Here is a 21,440-nt window from a genome sequence, read left to right as displayed (position 1 = left end):
AAGCACAAAACAGCCTTAAATCTGCTAGGACAGTGAGCGGGCTTTGTGACAGAGTGGGTGGATGGATAGGATGTTGTTTGGCCAGAGGTCTGTGGCAGCCTGCATCCCAAATGGCACCCTATTCTCTATGTAGTGCACTACTTTTGCCCAGGGCCCATAGAGCTCTGGTCATAAGCAGTGCAATGTAGGGAATAGGGTGCCATTTTGGACGCATCCCTGGCTTAGCACTTCAGGGGCGGTGTGAAGTGGAGAGGAGATAACCATGGGGCAGCACTGAACATGTCAGCTGGCCAAGGTAAGGCCGCCCGCCCAGGGCCCCGGCGCTAACTGGCACTAGCCACGTCTATCTCAGCCTGAAGATTTCACTTTTGTGTCTGTGCCAGCCAAAGAGTTAGAGAGCTTGCTTTTGAAACTGAGAAAAGGGGGTATTTTTCAGAGATGCTCCTCCATTCTGTTTGTTGCAGTAAATACAGATGTAATAATTTACTTCTCTAAATTGACACTTTGCTCCACAAGCCTTTGAAGTGTAAGTGAAAAATTACAATAAGTCATGTTTCACTTACAGTAAGTCATGTTTCACTTACAGTAAGCATTCAGTATTTTTGTTCTTGTTTCATTTTCTGATCTTACAGAGACAATCTCTTGGCTGTACATAGTATCACCTCTCTGTGGACATGGTGTTGCAGGAGAAAGTTGACAGCACAAAGGATAAATTTAGATGTGTGGTTGGACAGGCGCTGCAACAGCAGATACTAGGATACAGTATACCCAAAATGCAAATTAGCAATAAATGAGCAAATTATTTGCAGAGTAATGAAGCATGCAAATATTGCAGAATTATCCACCTGATGCAATCTGAAGTTCCGAATAGTCCAATTGTGTCCTCTTAGGTTCAATAGCTAGGATTGTTGACCTCTGTATAAATTCAGTAACCTGGAGTCGAGGACAATCTATGGAAATATTGACTCAATTGTTCACTTCAGGTCATAGCCTCTCACGTGCAATTCAGCAGATATGCATATTGAGTACCCTAACCTCGGACCCCATACTGACCCTTCTCTTAAGGAGAAGGGCTCAAAGAGTCGAGCATAACAAGACCGATTCTAACAGATCCACCATGTTTTGATCAGTGAGCTGCTCTTCATCTGGACATTATCTCCTGTCTCAAGTGTTACAATTGTTTGACCTTTTATGGGATGCTGTGTGGTCGGGTCTGGCCGACAGGGCTTCTGTTTATCACAACTGTCCTGTGCACTTTGATACATGGCTGTCACAACATCACCCTCCCTCCACTTAGCTTACTGTAGGTAGTACCGCAGGCCTACATACTTTTTCAATTGAACCATAAGGTTGGCCGTTCAACAGAACAAAGAGGAAAATGTGTGATTGACTTTAGTATTTCAACATGATCACTCCACTCCAAAACAAGTCTATTTAGAATTGTGATAAAGTCTGTTATCAGATGGACGTGGCAGTTAGGAGTCTGAGAAAGGCAAAGATAAGAACATAGAATTTTTTCAATAGCGTTTTATCAGCTAGCTACTTGGCACATATGCAGGTTAAATAGCTCTGAAGTGGACCAGGGGAGAGGCATAATTATAGGTTGTATTTTGAAACACAACCAGATACTGAACCACTAAGTGATATGGTAGATCAGTCCCCCGTCATCACAGTCCCACTACATCTTCAGCAGGACAGGACAGGACAGGCTCACCCACACTGGTGGGGAAGGGGTGGGAGAGTGGAGAATAGATACAGAGTTACAAAAAATTACTTTGGGTTCTGGGCACTCTTTCATATGATACAAGTATTGTAAAGCCCAGCCCTAAAGTACATTTTTTGTCTCCCACATTGTTTTTTTACTTGGGGGATTTCAGTTTTTTTTAAAGACTGTAAAATCACCAAGATTTCAGATAAAAAATATATATATTTAGGAAATCTGTTCCCAAGTATTCCCACAAATAAAAAAAGAGAAATATGTGATGCTGTCTCAATGTAATCAAGGTGGGAAATGATTGTTATTTTCAAATTCAATCCCTCTTTGGGCTTAGTTATGGTCAATTTGCAGTGTACAAATTAATTTGCTCTGACCAAAAAATCTGAGATTTTCACATGTGGAGTTTTATTACATGTGAACCTGCAAATTCGATTTTCTCACGTTATTGAATTTCATTACATTTGGAGTTGTTTTAAATGTGAAACGGCAATTCAAGTTGTGAAAGTGAGATGTCCAGGTAAACATTTTTCACATGTGAAATACATATTCAATTTTCACATGTGAACGCTTTGAACATGTGAAACTGCAAATTTCACATCTGAAACTGCAATTCACATGTGAGGTGAAAACATGTTATGATCCTCACATGTGAAAGGTGGTGCTAACATGTGAACTCTAAATTTAATACATGGGAAAATATGTTTTGTTAAATTTTAATTTAAGCTCAACATGTGAAAACAGCTATGTTTTATTTTTTTGTAAGCAATGATTCATGTTGCCTGGTCTTATATTATAATTATTATATTGCTCCGGCCTCCTGACCATTTGCTCCACAAAAATCATCCCACAGCTGAATAGTTGCCTACCCCTAGTCTATTTCAAGCACGGTGTCACCTTGTTCTAAAGCCCAATGAATAAAGAACGAAAAGGTATGGGTATATGGTGAACACAAAGTAAATCTGATTCCCTGATAGGCTAATGTGCATGAGAGAAATTTGATTAATTAGGCCTAATTCATAAAGTCGGTGATGCATGCATTAATTAGTAACACAAACACGTTGGTTTCTTGAGGGGGTGAAATGTTGAGAAAACATGCACCTTTAAATGCCCTGAAAGGAAGTGGATTTGCTCCATTCAGAAGGACCTCGTGTTCATGATAGGCCATGCATGCCTTCCTTACAAATTGAACTGTTGGTTGTTTCCATGACTACGAAAACCAGCGCTGCACCAATGACTGATCTTGTGTTGGGCGACACAGCCATTTTCGCTCTCGGGGGAATAGAATATTGTACTGCGGTATTAAAACAAGGATTATTTTCTTGAAATACACACAGGCATACAGGTTGGATAGCAATAATTGATTTGGTGAGTTGCACAGTTTCCCGACCGTGCACTGCATTTACGGTTGGGGAAAACTGATTATCTTCTGTGAAGCATTTGTGGAGCTGCGTATTGTCTTGCGGAAGCTGGTTTGGGATGCTGTCGGAATAGATATCGAACTCATCCCATACTAGGCAACTGATCCAACAGCAGTGTTTGTGCTCTATGGACTGCCTGCCTGCCTGACTCCTCAAAAACAGGTGCATATAGTCTGTAAATCATTTGTGGGAAAATATTTGCGCGTTGTATTTCAGGGTCAAAGGAACACACGGTGGCAATTATTGGTAAGTATATTTATTGTGGCAATGGGCACGATAGAGGTAGGATAAACGTTCTGTATCACGGGTATTTCACTAGGCTACTGACTAATCACCCGCTGGAAAGTTATCTAAAGATACATTATTTTGCACTGTTATATTGTACCACTATGCTCAAAGCTGACACAGTTCTAAAGAGTTAAAATTTTGTAACATTAAGGGAAGCGTTGTATAACTCCAGCATACCGTCATTCACGTGACGCATTGTCCCATTATTACATGGGATTAAAGAGGTTCATTATTTTCAGAGCAGTTGAAGCGATGTGACTTCAAATAATTCATTTTGACTGATCAAATATAACACTGGTAGTACTGTTGTGTTGTAAACAAAGGGATTGTACCCTATCAAATGTCCATTTTAAAACGTGTTAATTTGTTATGTCCGCAAGTGTTCTTCTGCATCAAAATGAACGAACTGCCTAGACTGGGTCACGCATTAGATTAGACCTAGGTGATAAAGTGAATTGACAGCTAGGCCTATGCAATAACAGTGAATTCAGTTCAAATGTTTAAAATGTAAACTATGACTAGAACATGCCAGACATGTCAAACATCCTTGCGTTATATTTCTAATATTCAACGATCAAGAATTAGTTATTCCAGGTAAGATTACATCAAGGACTGTCATATTGTGACATCATATCATACATATATGATGTTATATGTTATCATACAGCACACTAGACTAACCAACACATGTTCTATGTCAAGCCCTATGAGAATAGAGTACCAAGGTCATTGAATTAAACTACCATTATACTGTATACAGAGGTATAGAAATAAATTAGACCAAAACTTGAATTATAACACTCACAATGTGTGAAGCTACTTCAACTCCAAATGGTACTCTCTTCCCTTTGTAGTACACTACTTTCGACAAGGGCCCATAGGACTCTTGTCAAAAGTAGTGCACTATATAGGGAATATGGTGCCTGTCACTTTGGTATAAATGGTCGGGAGACAGGCGCAGGAGTGCGTAATAGTTTTTTAAATTTCTTTACCCAAATTACAGCGTGACGTGTACAGGCACGGGGACGAAGACCAAACAAACACATATACAACACACAGGGTTGAAACCCAAACAAAAGAGTGAGGAGTACCTTGAATAAATAACACAAGCGCACAATGATTATCACACGGTACAAGACCCGCAATCATCTGCGCAATCCACGATGGCACGAAAGCCAAAACAACATAGCACAGGTACTCACACGAAACAATGGACATTGTAACAATAATCGACAGGACACTGGTAAACCAAGGGCACACTAAGTCTTATACAATTACTAACCACTGGGAATAGGGGCCAGGTGTGGGTAATGTTCCAGAGGGATCCGTGACAGTGCCGTTTGGGACTCATCCCTGTGAAGCATTAATGCATACCACAGATTCATACCTTCCATTCATAGGTTTGGCCATACATCGTTATATAACACAGGCACACACAGATCTGGATACACATCAGCCTTTGACAACTATCAGATATCCAACTCCTCATAGTGTTGTCATATTCCTACACATGAAAGTAAAAACGATTTTGTCCATTTTTTAAAATTATCATCAGGAAGTGACCATCACTTGTCAATGGTCAATAAGTCATATAAATGATTTGTCCCTTAGGGACTGTGTGGAATGAAACAGCTGCCACTTGATAATATATAGAGTACTGTAGCTCTCCCCTGGTACTTGCTGTCAGCCAGTTAGTGTGTGTGTATAGATCATGGGGTGTAGATGGACAGGACATTAAGGGAAAGAGCAATGTCATACACCTGTGTGCTGATTGATGTATTTCTTCCTCCGCCATTTTGAATGCCATTAGGTTCTTTTACCTTGGCTCGAGTAGTTGAGTAGAGAAAGTTTACCTACATTTCTTTGCTGTTTGAAGTCCAAACAAAGATAATAATAAAAAATAAAAAAAAAAGGGCAATGACATTTCACATTGAGAATGTTATTCATTCATGCTGAATTCCCAAGGGTATAAACTGACAAATGCCTATAATACTACAAAGAGCCATCCACTTGTATGGAGTCGCTGGTAGGCTAGTCTACTTCTTGGCTCTGTACCTGATTATCCCTAAAATATCAGTCTTAATGGTGTAGCTGACCTTGGCAGGAGAATATGAGTGATGTTGGTTTTATTGCACAGGTTTCTTTGGAACATGTTTGTGCTGACACCTTCAGTCATGGCACATTCTGTGACCTCTTGGGTGAAGGGGGAGTTCCTCTTCCAGGAGACGTCTGTCATGGCCCCCACCATGTCCAGGCTTGTTGGTGCCACTGCCTGCCAATCGTCCACAGAAGGGTGTCCCAAATGGCACCCTATTCTCTATACAGTGCAACCCTTTTGACCAGAGCCCTATGGGCCCTGGTCAAAAGTAGTGCACATAGGGTGCTATTTGGGACGCTCACAAGATCTGACCAGGCAGATTTCTATCCAGCATTGAGTTATTGTGGAGCACACTTACTTTGTGGACTGTGAGCGATACAGTATCCTTGCAATCATATTTCAAGTTGCAATACATTTAGATGTGACTTATAACTGTAGGTTATTATCCTCATTGCCATAGCGACTATTTGGTTTAAAGCCATCAGTTTTTACCTTTGGGAATTCAGCATGAATTAATAACATCTTCATTGTGAAATGTTATTGCCCTGTTTTGAAATGTAATTATCATCTGTCTTTCACTCCAAACAGCAAATAAATGCCACCCGAGCCACGGCCTGTTTACCCCGCTACCATCTAGAAGGTGGAGACAGTACAGGTGCATCAAAGTTGTGGCCAAGAGATTGATAAACAGCTTCTATCTCCAGGCCATCAGACTGTTAAATAGTCATCACTAGTCAGCCTCCACCCAGCCCTGAACCTTAGACACTGTTACTAGCAGGCTAGCACCAGGTACTCTACCCTGTACCTTAGAGACTGTCACGGCCGCCGTCAGAAGGAGACCAAAGTGCAGCGTGGTGAGCGTACATTTCTCTCTTTATTCGCCAATAAACGAAAAACAACCGTAAAGCTATAGTGCCACTAACAAAGATAACTACCCACACTGAAAGGAGGGGAAAAGGGCTAACTAAGTATGATTCCCAATCAGAGACAACGATAGACAGCTGTCCCTGATTGAGAACAATACCCGGCCAAAGCATAGAAATAAAGAAACATAGAAAACAAAACATAGAATGCCCACCCCAAATCACACCCTGACCAAACCAAATAGAGACATAAAAAGGCTCTCTAAGGTCAGGGCGTGACAGTACCGCCTCCCCCCCAAAGGTGCGGACTCCGGCCGCAAAACCTGAACTTATATGGGAGGGTCTGGGTGGGCATCTATCCGCGGTGGCGGCTCAGGTGCGGGACGCAGACCCCGCTCCACCTCTGGCTCACTCCACTTTGGTGGCACCTCTGGTGCGGGGACCCTCGTCGCCAACCCCGGACTGGGGACCCTTGTTGCGGGCCCCGGACTGGGAACCCTCGTAGCTGGCTCCGGACTGGGCACCCTCGTTGCGGGCCCCGGACTGGGCACCCTCGCTGCGGGCCCCGGACTGGGCACCCTCGCTGCTGGCCCCGGACTGGGCACCCTCGCTGCGGGCCACGGACTGGGCACCCTCGTTGCGGCCCACGGACTGGGCACCCTCGTTGCGGGCCGCGGACTGGGCACCCTCGTTGCGGGCCGCGGACTGGGCACCCTCGTTGCGGGCCGCGGACTGGGCACCCTCGTTGCGGGCCGCGGACTGGGCACCCTCGTTGCGGGCCGCGGACTGGGGACCGTCGCTGGAGGCTCCGGACTGGAGACCGTCGCTGGGGGCTCCGGACTGGAGACCGTCGCTGGGGGCTCCGGACTGGAGACTGTCGCTGGGGGCTCCGGACTGGAGACCGTCGCTGGGGGCTCCGGACTGGAGACCGTCGCTGGGGGATCCGGACTGGAGACCGTCGCTGGGGGCTCCGGACTGGAGACCGTCGCTGGGGGCTCCGGACTGGAGACCGTCGCTGGAGACTCCGGACTGGGGATCGTCGCTGGAGACTCCGGACTGGGGACCCTCGTTGCGGGCTTCGTGCCATGACTCCTCACCGGAGGCTTCGTGTCATGGATCATCACCGGAGGCTTCTTGCCTTGGATCATCACTGGAGGCTTCTTGCCGTGGATCATCACTGGAGGCTTCGTGCCATGGATCATCACTGGAGGCTTCTTGCCATGGATCATCACTGGAGGCTTCGTGCCATGGACCATCACTGGAGGCTTCGTGCCATGGACCATCACTGGAGGCTTCTTGCCATGGATCATCACTGGAGGCTTCTTGCCATGAATCATCACTGGAGGCTTCTTGCCATGAATCATCACTGGAGGCTTCTTGCCATGGATCATCACTGGAGGCTTCTTGCCATGAATCATCACTGGAGGCTTCTTGCCATGGATCATCACTGGAGGCTTTGTGTCATGGATCATCACTGGAGGCTTCTTGCCATGGATCATCACTGGAGGTTTCGTGCCATGGATCATCACTGGAGGCTTCTTGCCATGGATCATCACTGGAGGCTTTGTGCCATGGATCATCACTGGAGGCTTCTTGCCATGGATCATCACTGGAGTGAGGAGACGTATGGGCAGTCTGGTACGTGGAGCTGCCACAGGGCTCACTAGGCTGGGGAGACATACAGGAGGCCTGGTTCTGGCAGCAAGCACAGGACTCACCAGGCTGGGGAGACATACTGGAGGCTTGGTTCTTGGCGGAGGCACCGGATACACTGGGCCGTGGAGGCGCATTGGATGTCTCGAGCGTAGAGCCTGCACAACCCATCCTGGCTTGATGGTTGTCTTCGCCCTGCAAATGCGGAGCGCTGGCACAGGACGCACTGGGCTGTGCAGACGCACCGGAGACACAGTGCGCAGAGCCGGCGCAGGATATCCTGGGCTGAAGAGACTCACTGGAGACCAGGCGCGCTGAGCCGGTACCATCTGTCCTGGCTGGATGCTCACCCTAGCCCGGCAGATGCGGGGAGCTGGGATGTAGCGCACCGGGCTATGAGAGCGAACTGGAGACACCGTGCGCTTTACTGCATAACACGGTGCCCGACCAGTACCACGCTCCTTCCGATAAGCACGGGGAGTTGGCTCAGGTCTATACCCTGACTCAGCCACTCTCCCAGTGTGCCCACCCCCAATTTTTTGGGGGGGCTGCCTCTCGTGCTTACTCCGCTGTGCCAACTCCTCGTATCGTCGCCGCTCTGCTTTAGCTGCCTCCAGTTCCTCCTTCGGACGGCGATATTCACCAGCCTGTGCCCAGGGTCCCTTTCCTTCCAATATCTCCTCCCATGTCCATTCCTCCAGATAGCGCTGCTCCTCCCGGCCACGCTGCTTGGTCCCTTGGTGGTGGGTAGTTCTGTCGCAGCCATCAAAAGAAGTGGACCTAAGTGCAGCGTGGTGAGCGTACATTTCTCTCTTTATTAAAAATGTCGCCAACAAAACAATAAACGAAAAACAACCGTGAAGCTTACAGGGCTATGGTGCCACTAACAAAGATAAATACCCACACTGAATGGAGGGAAAATAGGCTACCTAAGTATGATTCCCAATCAGAGACAACGATAGACAGCTGTCCCTGATTTGAGAACCATACCCGGCCAAAACATAGAAATAAAGAAACATAGAAAACAAAACATAGAATGCCCACCCCAAATCACACCCTGACCAAACCAAATAGAGACATAAAAAGGCTCTCTAAGGTCAGGGCGTGACAGACTGCTGCCTTATGTACATAGTCATGGAACACTGGTCACTTTAATAATGTTTACATACTGTTTTACCCACTTCATATGTATATACTGTATTCTAGTCAAGGTTCATATTATATAACTACTGCTGTACACACCTTTTCTATTCAAATACTGTCAATAGTATCTATTCACAACACTATATACAGTGCCTTCGGGAAAGTATTCAGACGCCTTAACTTTTTCCAGATTTTGTTAGGTCAGGACCTTATTCTAAAATGTTTTTTCCCCTCATCAATCTATACACAATACCCCATAATGACAAAGCAAAAACAATTTGCTAATTTATAAAGAAATATATAAATATATCACAATTATATAAGTATTCAGACCCTTTACTCAGTACTTTGTTGAAGCACCTTTGGCAGCAATTACAGCCTCAAGTCTTCTTGGGTATGACGCTACAAGCTTGGCACACCTGTATTTGGAAAGTTTCTCCCATTCTTCTCTGCAGATCCTCTCAAGCTCTGTCAGGTTGGATGGGGAGCGTTGTTGCACAGCTATTTTCAGGTCTCTCCAGAGATGTTAGATCGGGTTCAAGTCCGGGCTCTGGCTGGGCCACTCAAGGACATTCAGAGACTTGTCTCGAAGCCACTCCTGTATTGTCTTGGCTGTGTGCTTAGGGTCATTGTCCTATTGGAAGGTGAACCGTCACCCCAGTCTGAGGTCCTGAGCGCTCTGGAGCAGGTTTTCATCAAGGATCTCTGTACTTTGCTCCATTCCCTCGATCCTGACTAGTCTCCCCAGTCCCTGCTGCTGAAAAACATGATGCTGCCACCACCATGCTTCACCGTAGGGATGGTGCCAGGTTTTTTTCCAGACATGACTCTTGGCATTTATTCCAAAGAACTCAATCTTGGTTTCATCAGACCAGAAAATCTTGTTTCTCATGGTCTGAGAGTCTTTAAGTGCCGTTTGGCAAACTCCAAGCAGGCTGTCATGTGCCTTTTACTGAGTAGTGGCTTCCGTCTGGCCACTCTGCCATAAATGCCCGATTGGTGGAGTGCTGCAGAGATGGTTGTCCTTCTGGAAGGTTCTCCCATCTCCACAGAGGAACTCTGGAGCTCTGTCAGAGTGACTATCGGGTTCTTGGTCAACTCCCTGACAAAGGCCCTTCCCCCCCTATTGCTCAGTTTGGCCGGGCGGCCAGCTCTAGGAAGAGTCTTGGTGGTTCCAATCTTCTTCCATTTAATAATGATGGAGGCCACTGTGTTCTTGGGGACCTTCAATGCTACAAATCTTTTGGTACCCTTCCCCAGATCTGTACCTCGACACAATCCTGTTTCGGAGCTCTATGAACAATTCCTTTGACCTCATGGCTTGGTTTTTGCTCTGACGTGCACTGTCAACTGTGGGACCTTATATAGACAGGTGTGTGCCTTTCCAAATCATGTAAAATCAATTGAATTTACCACAGGTGGTCTACAATCAAGTTGTAGAAACATCTCAAGGATGATCAATGGAAACAGGATGCACCTGAGCTCAATTTCGAGTCTCATAACATAGGATCTGAATACTTATGTAACTAAGGTATTTCTTTTTAGATTTTTTTTTAATAGCAAAATATTTTAAGAACCTGTTTTTGGTTTTTTGTTATGGGCTATTTTTATATTTTACCTTTATTTAACTAGGCAAGTCAGTTAAGAACAAATTATTATTTTCAATGACGGCCTTGTTCAGGGGCAAAACGACAGATTTTTACCTTGTCAGCTCGGGGATTTGATCTTGCAACCTTTCGGTTACTAGTCCAACGCTCTAACCACTAGGCTACCTGTGAGTAGGTTGCTGAGGAAATGTTTTTATTTAATCCATTTTAGAATAAGGCTGTAACGTAACAAAATGTGGGAAAAGTCAAGGGGTCTGAATACATTCCGAAGGCACTGTACATATTTATATTCTGGATTTGGACATTGCTTGTTCTGATATTTCTTAATTTGTATCTTTGTTTATTGTTTTGTATTGTCAGGTTTTACTGCACTGTTGGAGATAGAAATATAAGCATTTTGCCGCATCTGCAATAACATCTGCAAAATATGTGTACGCGACCAATAACATTTGATTTGATGATTTGATACAGTGCTGGCCAACAGTCGCTTGAAAAGCTGTCAACCTGACATTTGTGTCACCTTTTTAAGGGTCTAACCTGTCTCCCTGTAGCCTGAACTGTAGTGGTCTCCCTGAGAACTGTGGTGGTCTCCCTGACGGATCGCCACTGTCATCAGTCATGAACGTCACTGGTAAAAATAGATCTGATGTAATACGGTCAGCCTTGAAGAAATACTGCACATCACCCACATATAAGTTTCCCTTTCGACTTGACAAGAAATTGCATTCCGGCATTCCTTTTAATTGCTTCATTTCCTCACGTGTGTGTGTGCGCGTGCGTGCGTGTGTGTGTGTGTTGCCTCCGGAGGTTCAGCACCTGAATTTCAAGACCTTGAAATTGTACCTTGGCTACTATCTTTCACAGGTTCCAATGGTGTTGATTTACCAAAAAAGACCCATAACCTGCATAGCGCAAATGTTTGTATACTCACAAATGTGTTCCTGTGTATATTCTGTGGTATGCTGTGTGTCACTTTTCCCCAGAGAGCCCCAAGAGTATCTTTCCAGCCCCTAGACATACATGTCTGCATCTGAAAATAGCTCAAACCGCGGCAGCGCTGCTTGGACAGGCAGGGGTTGACTCTGTCACGTCTTTTGCCTCCAGAAACCAGGATCACACTTGTCGGACCTTAACCCTGCAAGTCAATGTGGTGAAATCTGCTGTGCTGCCGCCCTGAAAACAGATATAGGGAGAGGAGCTACATAAAACATTGCGGATGTGTTTTCATTCTATCACGTAGTGTGTCTCGCTCTTCATGTCTGGTGAGATATTCCCTATCTTTCTTTGAATGATGTATTGTATACATGCTGCTGCCTCATGGCAGGTTAGCTTTCCTGACTGGTTGCTTGCGGCAGGTATCCTAGCGGTTTGAGCAGTGGGCCTGTCACTGTAAGATCCCTAGTTCAAATCCCTGAGAAGGTGAAAAATCTGTCAATGTGCTCTCAAGCAAGGCCCTTAAACCTAATTGATCTTGGATCGCCGTTGATAATGGCAGACCCTGGCTGTGACATTACTCTCTGAGGGTGTCTTGGGGGGTTGGGATGTGCAAAAAACACATTTCCAATTCACTCATGTGTATTAATATACACTTGAACATGTGTGAAATAGGACAGCTATAAGCAACCACCTAATGATATATATGTTTTTATCTCAGCTGATGGTTAATGGTTTTCTGTGTTAAATGAGGAGGTCATAAATTGTGTATTGTACCATTAAGTCAAAAGTGGAAAAAAATTGTATGGAGTCTTCAATTCTCTTTCTTTGCGCAATTGGAGTTATTAATAGTTTTTTAAATGTATGAATTTGAATAAGCTACTAGTAATTATACTCAGACTGTGAGAACACTGGTGTGGTGTTATGGAATACGTGATGTAGGCTACTCACTGTACATGGTATGCTTCATTATGGTACATGGCCTTGTACGGTCTTATATAAGTAAGAGCAGTCATGTTCAAGATTTCCTTTGACCTCAAAATATGTCATTACACATATGCCACTCTTCCGTAAATCATATTTGTGTGACTGCTGAAGCAGTGGCTGACAACATTGCTGCGTCCCAAATGAAACCAATGGCACCTCGGTTATGGATAATGTGACTCTTCACCTGGTAAGCAAAAGAGTCGCAAGGTCTGGGATGGTTTGACTGTCAGGGTTGAAGTTGAGAGACCTTCAGAGAACTACCATAGAAAGTGATGAGTGCTGAGCAGTGCTGATAGAGGCAGGAGAGGGGACATCATTCCATAATGGGGGGGGGGTCTTCTAATGGAAGGAGACCAGATAAGTGCAGTGTGAGTACAGTTCAACCACTGATGTAGTGTGATATATACTGAACAAAAATAGAAACGCAACAATTTCAACAATTTTACTGAGTTACAGTTCATATAAGGAAATCATTCAATTGAAATAAATGTATTAGGACCTAGTCTATGGATTCCACAAAAGGGCTTTATTACAGACATAAATACAGTTTCATCAGCTGTTCAGGTGGCTGGTCTCGGATGAACCCACAGGTGAAGAAGCCGGATGTGGAGGTCCTAAGCTGGCGTGTGAGGCCGGTAGGACGTACTGCCAAATTCTCTAAAACGACGTTCGAGGCGGGTTATGGTAGAGAAATTAACATTTAATTATCTGGCAACAGCTCTGGTGGACATTGCTGCAGCCAGTATTCCAATTGCACGCTCCCTCAACACTTGAGAGATCTGTGGCATTGTGTTGTGTGACAAACTGCACATTTTAGAGTGACCTTTTATTGTCCCCAGCACAAGGTGCACCTGTGTAAGGATCATGCTGTTTAATCACCTTTTTGATATGCCACACCTGTCAGGTGGATGGATTATTTTGGCAAAGGAGAAATGCTCACCAACAGGGATGTAAACAAATTTGTGCACAACATTTGAGAGAAATACACTTTTTGTCCATATGGAACATTTCTTGGCTCTTTCATTTCCGCTCATGAAACTTGAAACACTTTACATTTTACATTATATTCCCACTTTACATTATATTTTTGTTCAGTATAGTATGGTCTGGGCTTTAGCCCTCTGATGGTATCATTTTGGGTTATAGCAGTGTAATTTGCCAGGTTTATATTTCCTCTCGATATTCAGTAAGGTATAGTGGATTGGTCAGTGCTTAGTTTACAGTATGGAGTGCTGCGCAATTCTGTAAAAGATAATCACTATTGACTTTCACAATATAAATTTTCCATGAAGTTTTCCATCTATGGAAACTCTGCTCCACTGTTTGATGCTGGTACTTTAGCACACGGTGTACACAACACAATAATAAAAGGTGCAAAACAACAAATGGAACTGCCGAGAGATGCAGGCTTGCGTCAGGTGGAATGGCGGACATATTACTCAAGTCCGTGAAACCACGAGAAGGAGGGCAAGGCCATGTGCAAAAGGTGATTGCGCAATACGTATAAGATTGTCAATCATCAGTGGGCAGGAAAGAGCTCCTTATTTGAGCGTGGCAAAGCCTTTCAAAACATATTTTAAAGCAGAATTCTGGTACCGATTATAAAAAGCTAGTGTGTCACATTGTAGCCATAATTATAATAAAAGTGAAACAGGACTCAAGTCCTGTATATCAGGGCAATATCTGACACTTATGCTTAATGTATGTATTTATAACTGCATAAAAAAGCTGAAAATCCATAATCCATGCGCAGATAGTTTTATTAAAGTAAATAGAGTATGGAAATAATATGGCAAAAATACATATAATAGCATTTAGCTTCCACCCTTCAGTGAATATTATCCTATAGTTCAAAGCCCTTGAATGCACTTTTGCGTAACAATGATTGCTATCCAGGAACAGGGACGAGTTCAATTCATTCCTGTGCCATTAAAAAAGTCAAGAAGGCAGTCCTACAGTAATTCATAAGGTGGTGGACCCATGTAGTCAGTGGCCTTAAAGATCAGTACCCTCCCTCCCAGGAGAAGGAGACAGACTCTCTGGCAGCTAGCCTCTCTCTCCAGACTCTCTGGCAGCTAGCCTCTCTCTCCAGACTCTCTGGCAGCTAGCCTCTCTCTCTTCAGACTCTCTGGCAGCTAGCCTCTCTCTCTCTCCAGACTCTCTGGCAGCTAGCCTCGCTCTCTCTCCAGACTCTCTGGCAGCTAGCCTCTCTCTCTCTCCAGACTCTCTGGCAGCTAGACTCGCTCTCTCTCCAGACTCTCTGGCAGCTAGCCTCGCTCTCTCTCCAGACTCTCTGGCAGCTAGCCTCGCTCTCTCTCCAGACTCTCTGGCAGCTAGCCTCGCTCTCCCTCCAGACTCTCTGGCAGCTAGCCTCGCTCTCCCTCCAGACTCTCTGGCAGCTAGCCTCTCTCTCTCCAGACTCTCTGGCAGCTAGCCGTTCTCTCTCTCCAGACTCTCTGGCAGCTAGCCTCTCCCTCTCCAGACTCTCTGGCAGCTAGCCTCTCTCTCTCTCCAGACTCTCTGGCAGCTAGCCTCGCTCTCTCTCCAGACTCTCTGGCAGCTAGCCTCGCTCTCTCTCCAGACTCTCTGGCAGCTAGCCTCGCTCTCTCTCCAGACTCTCTGGCAGCTAGCCTCGCTCTCTCTCCAGACTCTCTGGCAGCTAGCCTCTCTCTCTCTCCAGACTCTCTGGCAGCTAGCCTCGCTCTCTCTCCAGACTCTCTGGCAGCTAGCCTCGCTCTCTCTCCAGACTCTCTGGCAGCTAGCCTCTCTCTCTCCAGACTCTCTGGCAGCTAGCCTCGCTCTCTCCAGACTCTCTGGCAGCTAGCCGTTCTCTCTCTCCAGACTCTCTGGCAGCTAGCCGTTCTCTCTCTCCAGACTCTCTGGCAGCTAGCCTCGTTCTCTCCAGACTCTCTGGCAGCTAGCCGTTCTCTCTCTCCAGACTCTCTGGCAGCTAGCCGTTCTCTCTCTCCAGACTCTCTGGCAGCTAGCCTCGCTCTCTCTCCAGACTCTCTGGCAGCTAGCCTCGCTCTCTCTCCAGACTCTCTGGCAGCTAGCCTCGCTCTCTCTCCAGACTCTCTGGCAGCTAGCCTCGCTCTCTCTCCAGACTCTCTGGCAGCTAGCCTCGCTCTCTCTCCAGACTCTCTGGCAGCTAGCCGTTCTCTCTCTCCAGACTCTCTGGCAGCTAGCCGTTCTCTCTCTCCAGACTCTCTGGCAGCTAGCCTCGCTCTCTCTCCAGACTCTCTGGCAGCTAGCCTCGCTCTCTCTCCAGACTCTCTGGCAGCTAGCCGTTCTCTCTCTCCAGACTCTCTGGCAGCTAGCCGTTCTCTCTCTCCAGACTCTCTGGCAGCTAGCCTCGCTCTCTCTCCAGACTCTCTGGCAGCTAGCCTCGCTCTCTCTCCAGACTCTCTGGCAGCTAGCCTCGCTCTCTCTCCAGACTCTCTGGCAGCTAGCCGTTTTCTCTCTCCAGACTCTCTGGCAGCTAGCTTCTCTCTCTCCAGACTCTCTGGCAGCTAGCCTCTCTCTCTCCAGACTCTCTGGCAGCTAGCCTCTCTCTCTCCAGACTCTCTGGCAGCTAGTCATTCTCTCTCCAGGCTGTGCTGGAGGGCTTGCATGACCGGGGTATTTTTAACTTTGTACCACCGTGAAGGAGTGACTTAGCTGTGACCGTACCGCTTTCTTTAAACACAGCTCATGTCTCATGTGTTTTTGGTTGTATTGTGAGGAAGTGTTTTGTATCTTCTGTTTGTGTTTTTTGAGCATTAGTGTTTTTGAATTGACTATTAAATGGGTCTTAGTGCATTATCATTTGTTTCATGTTTACTATTAAATTAGAACACATCTAGGCTCTAATCATTATATCTGTCAGAGATCTGATGAGCAGGCTGTTTGAAGCTCCCATTTTGAAACTGTTATCTGAGAGATGATCTTGTGTTAGACTTCTTAGAAGACTCATCTTTCTTAGCTTATTAGTTGATGATCAGCAGGGGATTTCTCCAAAGGTTAAACACCCAATTAACAGATGCTTCTCAGACCCCAGGGACTGGCCACTACTGGAGGGAATTTAGGCTGAGTACCAAATGTCCCCCTAGTCCCTTTATAGTGCACTACTTTGGACCAGGGCCCATAGTGCTCTGGTCCAATGTAGTGCACTATATAGGGAATAGGGGGACATTTTGGACGCATCATTAGCTGTGCTGACCTGCTGCAGAGCGGAGGCGGCTGTGAATCTCCTTCCTCGGGAGATATTTGTTTGATAACATTAAGGAGAAAATTCCAGCACCATGCCTGCTAAGGGGTGCTTGTGTATGCATTGCCTGGCTGCAACTTAACTCTGGTTGGCACTGTGGGGGGGTAGGAACACAACCCACTACCCTCACTGAGACAGTCTGAGAGACACTGTAGCATTTTATTACTGCCTGCTGCCTGTCTTCATCTGACTCCTCTTCATACAGTATGTGTTAGGATGTGTAGAATATAGAGCTATTGACATGGCTGTGTAGAATATAGAGCTATTGACATGGCTTTGAGTGAGAGTGTATGTAGAATATAGAGCTATTGACATGGCTGTGTAGAATATAGAGCTATTGACATGGCTTTGAGTGAGAGTGTATGTAGAATATAGAGAGCTATTGACATGGCTGTGACATGGCTGTGAGTGGAGTGTATGTAGAATATAGAGCTGTTGGCATGGCTGTGTAGAATATAGAGCTGTTGACATGGCTGTGTAGAATATAGAGCTGTTGACATGGCTGTGTAGAATATAAAGCTATTGACATGGCTGTGAGTGAGAGTGTATGTAGAATATAGAGCTATTGACATAGCTGTGTAGAATATAGAGCTATTGACATGGCTGTGTAAAATATAAAGCTATTGACATAACTGTGAGTGAGAGTGTATGTAGAATATAGAGCTATTGACACGGCTGTGTAGAATATAGAGCTATTGACATGGCTGTGAGTGAGAGTGTATGTAGAATATAGAGCTATTGACATGGCTGTGTAGAATATAGAGCTATTGACACGGCTGTGTAGAATATAGAGCTATTGACATGGCTGTGAGTGAGAGTGTATGTAGAATATAGAGCTATTGACATGGCTGTGTAGAATATAGAGCTATTGACACGGCTGTGTAGAATATAGAGCTATTGACATGGCTGTGAGTGAGAGTGTATGTAGAATATAGAGCTGTTGACATGGCTGTGTAGAATATAGAGCTATTGACATGGCTGTGAGTGAGAGTGTATGTAGAATATAGAGCTGTTGACACGGCTGTGTAGAATATAGAGCTATTGACATGGCTGTGAGTGAGAGTGTATGTAGAATATAGAGCTGTTGACACGGCTGTGTAGAATATAGAGCTATTGACATGGCTGTGAGTGAGAGTGTATGTAGAATATAGAGCTATTGACATGGCTGTGTAGAATATAGAGCTATTGACACGGCTGTGTAGAATATAGAGCTATTGACATGGCTGTGAGTGAGAGTGTATGTCGATAATCTGTCAAGCTGGGAAACAGCCAATTGGAGCTAGTGCATTCTCCTTGAGGATCCATCTTGAACGAGCCTTTGACTTTTTAAGGAATGCATTCTGCCAGTGCCTGCCCAGAAAGAGCAGTGCAGGACTTTAACAGTTACCCCTCGTTGCTTGGAATGACAGGGTTCTGAAAATGCAAGATTTTCTCCTGTGCTGGGTCTGCATTATCCTTTTTGTACCTCTACCTACTGTAGATAGGTAATGTGGCAAAGAATGATCCCATTTGAAATAGTTGTAACAGAGGTTGGTGTAAGATAGGTGTAAGCTCCATCCTCTCCCTCTCACAGGTACACACTTGGAGCGGTGCCTTCAAACTGTCATCTTACTAGCTCACAATTCAGTACAGTCTTTTCTCTTTCCCAACAACACATGTTCTTATAATGACACGGAGTACCAAAACACAGCAATTAAGTGAATTATCTCTGGTTCTTAACATATAATCCCCAGAAATACCCTGTGTACTGTACTGTCCTCCAGAATGAATCAAACGTAGCTGAACAACATGGCCTGTCCTTCACTTAATGTGATTGTGGATCCAGATCCAGAAATCCATTTTAAGGTCGCTTAAGACTTGTTTGTGTTCACATTCTTTGTTCACAAATATACTCTACATAAATAGCCTGAATCTAATTCAGTAGGGAAGCAGAGATTTTGGATGCCTTTTTTCCAAAGCTTTCTGTATTCTCTGTGCAGAGAGCAGTCTTTCCTCTCAGTCCTGCTGTGTGATTTTAGCTGGGAGAGAAGCTTGTAGAAGATCAAGATAGATTTTAGTTGGTTGAAAACCCAAGAGGCCTGTCATAGTCTGTCTGCACTTATTCCAACTCTCCAACTGCACATGATTTAGACTAGACAGGTATTTTATCGAGCAACAAACAACATCATCAAACAAGGCAATCCGTTTACACTTTTACAACAACAGGTTCGTAATGTGTAATTCTTTGATAGCAGTTTTTGTGTATTGTGCATAATAGGCTACTTTTATATTATTATGGTTTTGTTATGTTGCTGACTGTGCTGCCTATTCCAATCACACCAAGTGACAGTATTTGATGTGATTTATAGCCATGTTAATATGTGCTCTGAACCAGCTAGATGCATCTGTAAAAGAGCCTGTTCCTCTACGTCGGTCCCAAATGGCACCCTATTCCCAAAAGTGCACTTCTGTTGACCAGAGCCCTATCAAGGGAATAGGGAGCCATTTGGGACACATCCACAGTGTGGAGCAGCTTGGCTCTGACCTCTGAAGGACAGGTGAAGTGCAGGTTGTTATACTGCTGTATGTACACGGAACAAAAATCGAAACGCAACATGCAACAATTTCTAAGATTTTACTGAGTTACAGATCATATAAGGAAATCAGTCAATTGAAATAAATGAATTAGGCCCTAATTTATGGATTTCACATGACTGGGAATACAGATTTGCATCTTTTGGACACATATACGTGGATCAGAAAACTAGTCAGTTTCTTGTGTGACCACAATCTCATGCCGATCTCCTTCGCATAGAGTTGATCAGGCTGTTGATTGTGGCCAGTGGAATGTTGTCTCACTCCTCTTCAATGGCTGTGCGAAGTTGCTGGATATTGGCGGAAACTGGAACACGCTGTTGTTTATGTTGATCCAGAGCATCCCAAACATGCTCAATGGGTGACATGTCTGGTGAGTATGCAGTATACAATAACAGCACTTCCAGTTGACCGGCGTAGCTCTAGCAAGGCAGAAGTTTGGCAAACTGACTTGTTGGAAAGGTGTTATCCTGTGACGGTGCCATGGTGAAAGTCAATGAGCTCTTCAATAAGGCCATTCTACTGCCAATGTGTCGCTATGGAGATTGCATGGCCGTGTGCTCAATTTTATACACCTGTGAACAACAAGTGTGGCTGAAATAGCCAGATCCAGTAATTTGAAGGGGTGTCTACATACCTTTGTATATATAGTGTATGTTGACTATGATGTTACTTTAGATAATATGGTGAGCTAGCAGTTATGATATGAAGTTTTCGCTTGGAAAGTTTTTTTTTGCCTGGTCACAGATAGTCCACAGGCGAAGGGAAGGGGTGAGAGGAGGAGAACGCGTGGATGCGAGAAGGAATTCAACGAGCTGTTTGTATGTGGCTATGACAGTTAACTGTTTGCGTGTGATCAGGGGTGTATTCATACCACCGATTCTGTTGAAAAACGTTTCTTAAACGGAAGCAAATGGAACAAAATGGAATTAGCATACCTGAATTTGTCCAATAGAAACTCTCGTTTGCAACTGTTGGACTAATCATTACACATAGGTCAGCTTGATGCAGGCAAGAGTGTTCAAGGCAGTATTGAATGTCTCACTGTCTTTCACCTACGCTGAATTCATAGGCTAGGTTGTAGCAACCTCATGATGGGTATAGGGAACATTTTAGTATCATGTAGTAGCCTGAACCTATCGGTTTTTAAACTGGGTGAATGCAATATCAATGACAGCCATCCAATATGCTGTAATAGAAATAAGGCCATGCACACAAAGATTGTTATCTTCCTCCCTCATCTGAAAAATCACTGACCGCCACTGATTAGGATGGGGATATTACTAAAACAGCCATATACTCTAGTAAGTAGCTATCAATCTATGTACCATTTTATGGATGTCTGAAATTCTCATCTCTATTAGGGCCAATGGTTAAATACATGGTTTATTGTCCTGAAGGGCCACTCTGCATTGAGGACATGTTATTTGTTCGGGGCTGGTAACCAACTTCCTACAGACATATTATATACATTTTAAGCATTTTGCTGGAAAGCGCAGAAAAATCCCCTCCTGGAACTCCTCATTGTCATGCCTGTGGAGATAGTAGTATGTTGACTGAATACCATGTTGGAACCATAGAAATAGAACCAATCTAGTCATTCTAATTCTAGTCATTCTAATCATACTAGTTCTGTGGTTGGAACATTGGGTCCCTGTCTCGTCTCCATAGCTCCTGGTCATTGAGGTGCCAGGCATAGGTTTCATGGGTTTGCCAGGCAAGAGTGTGACTTAACATCAAGTGTGAGACGATTCCTGTCTCTGTGGCTGGCCAAGCCCACCATGAGTTGCCCAAAAGAGGACTATAAATGGGCATCAAACAAGGAACAGTCGAGTCACCAAGATGGCCGCCGCCACCACCATCGCCACAAATGTAAAACACACATTATGTTATAGGCTAGGGGCTAAAATGAT

At 44.8% G+C, this 21,440-nt stretch overlaps 1 protein-coding gene across 13 annotated transcripts in view; it reads left to right on the top strand.

Moving 5' to 3' along the window:
• The first annotated feature begins 2,877 nt into the window (after window positions 1-2,877).
• The window catches only part of sorbs2b (sorbin and SH3 domain containing 2b), a 113,195-nt gene continuing 94,632 nt past the window's right edge, over window positions 2,878-21,440 (top strand). For 4 of the 13 annotated variants that reach the window (XM_071411419.1, XM_071411422.1, XM_071411420.1 and 1 more), the window contains exon 1: window positions 2,878-3,381. The gene's annotated coding sequence lies outside the window, so the exon portion shown is untranslated. Of the gene's footprint in view, window positions 3,382-11,867; window positions 12,050-21,440 lie in introns of those variants that run through there. The other 9 variants (XM_071411426.1, XM_071411425.1, XM_071411421.1 and 6 more) reach the window with 6 other exon arrangements.

Source organism: Salvelinus alpinus, chromosome 7 (genome assembly GCF_045679555.1).
Source record: "Salvelinus alpinus chromosome 7, SLU_Salpinus.1, whole genome shotgun sequence".
Lineage (NCBI taxonomy): Eukaryota > Metazoa > Chordata > Actinopteri > Salmoniformes > Salmonidae > Salvelinus > Salvelinus alpinus.
The sequence above is the reverse complement of the archived record's forward strand: the minus strand, read 5'-3'. Positions and strand labels throughout refer to the sequence as shown.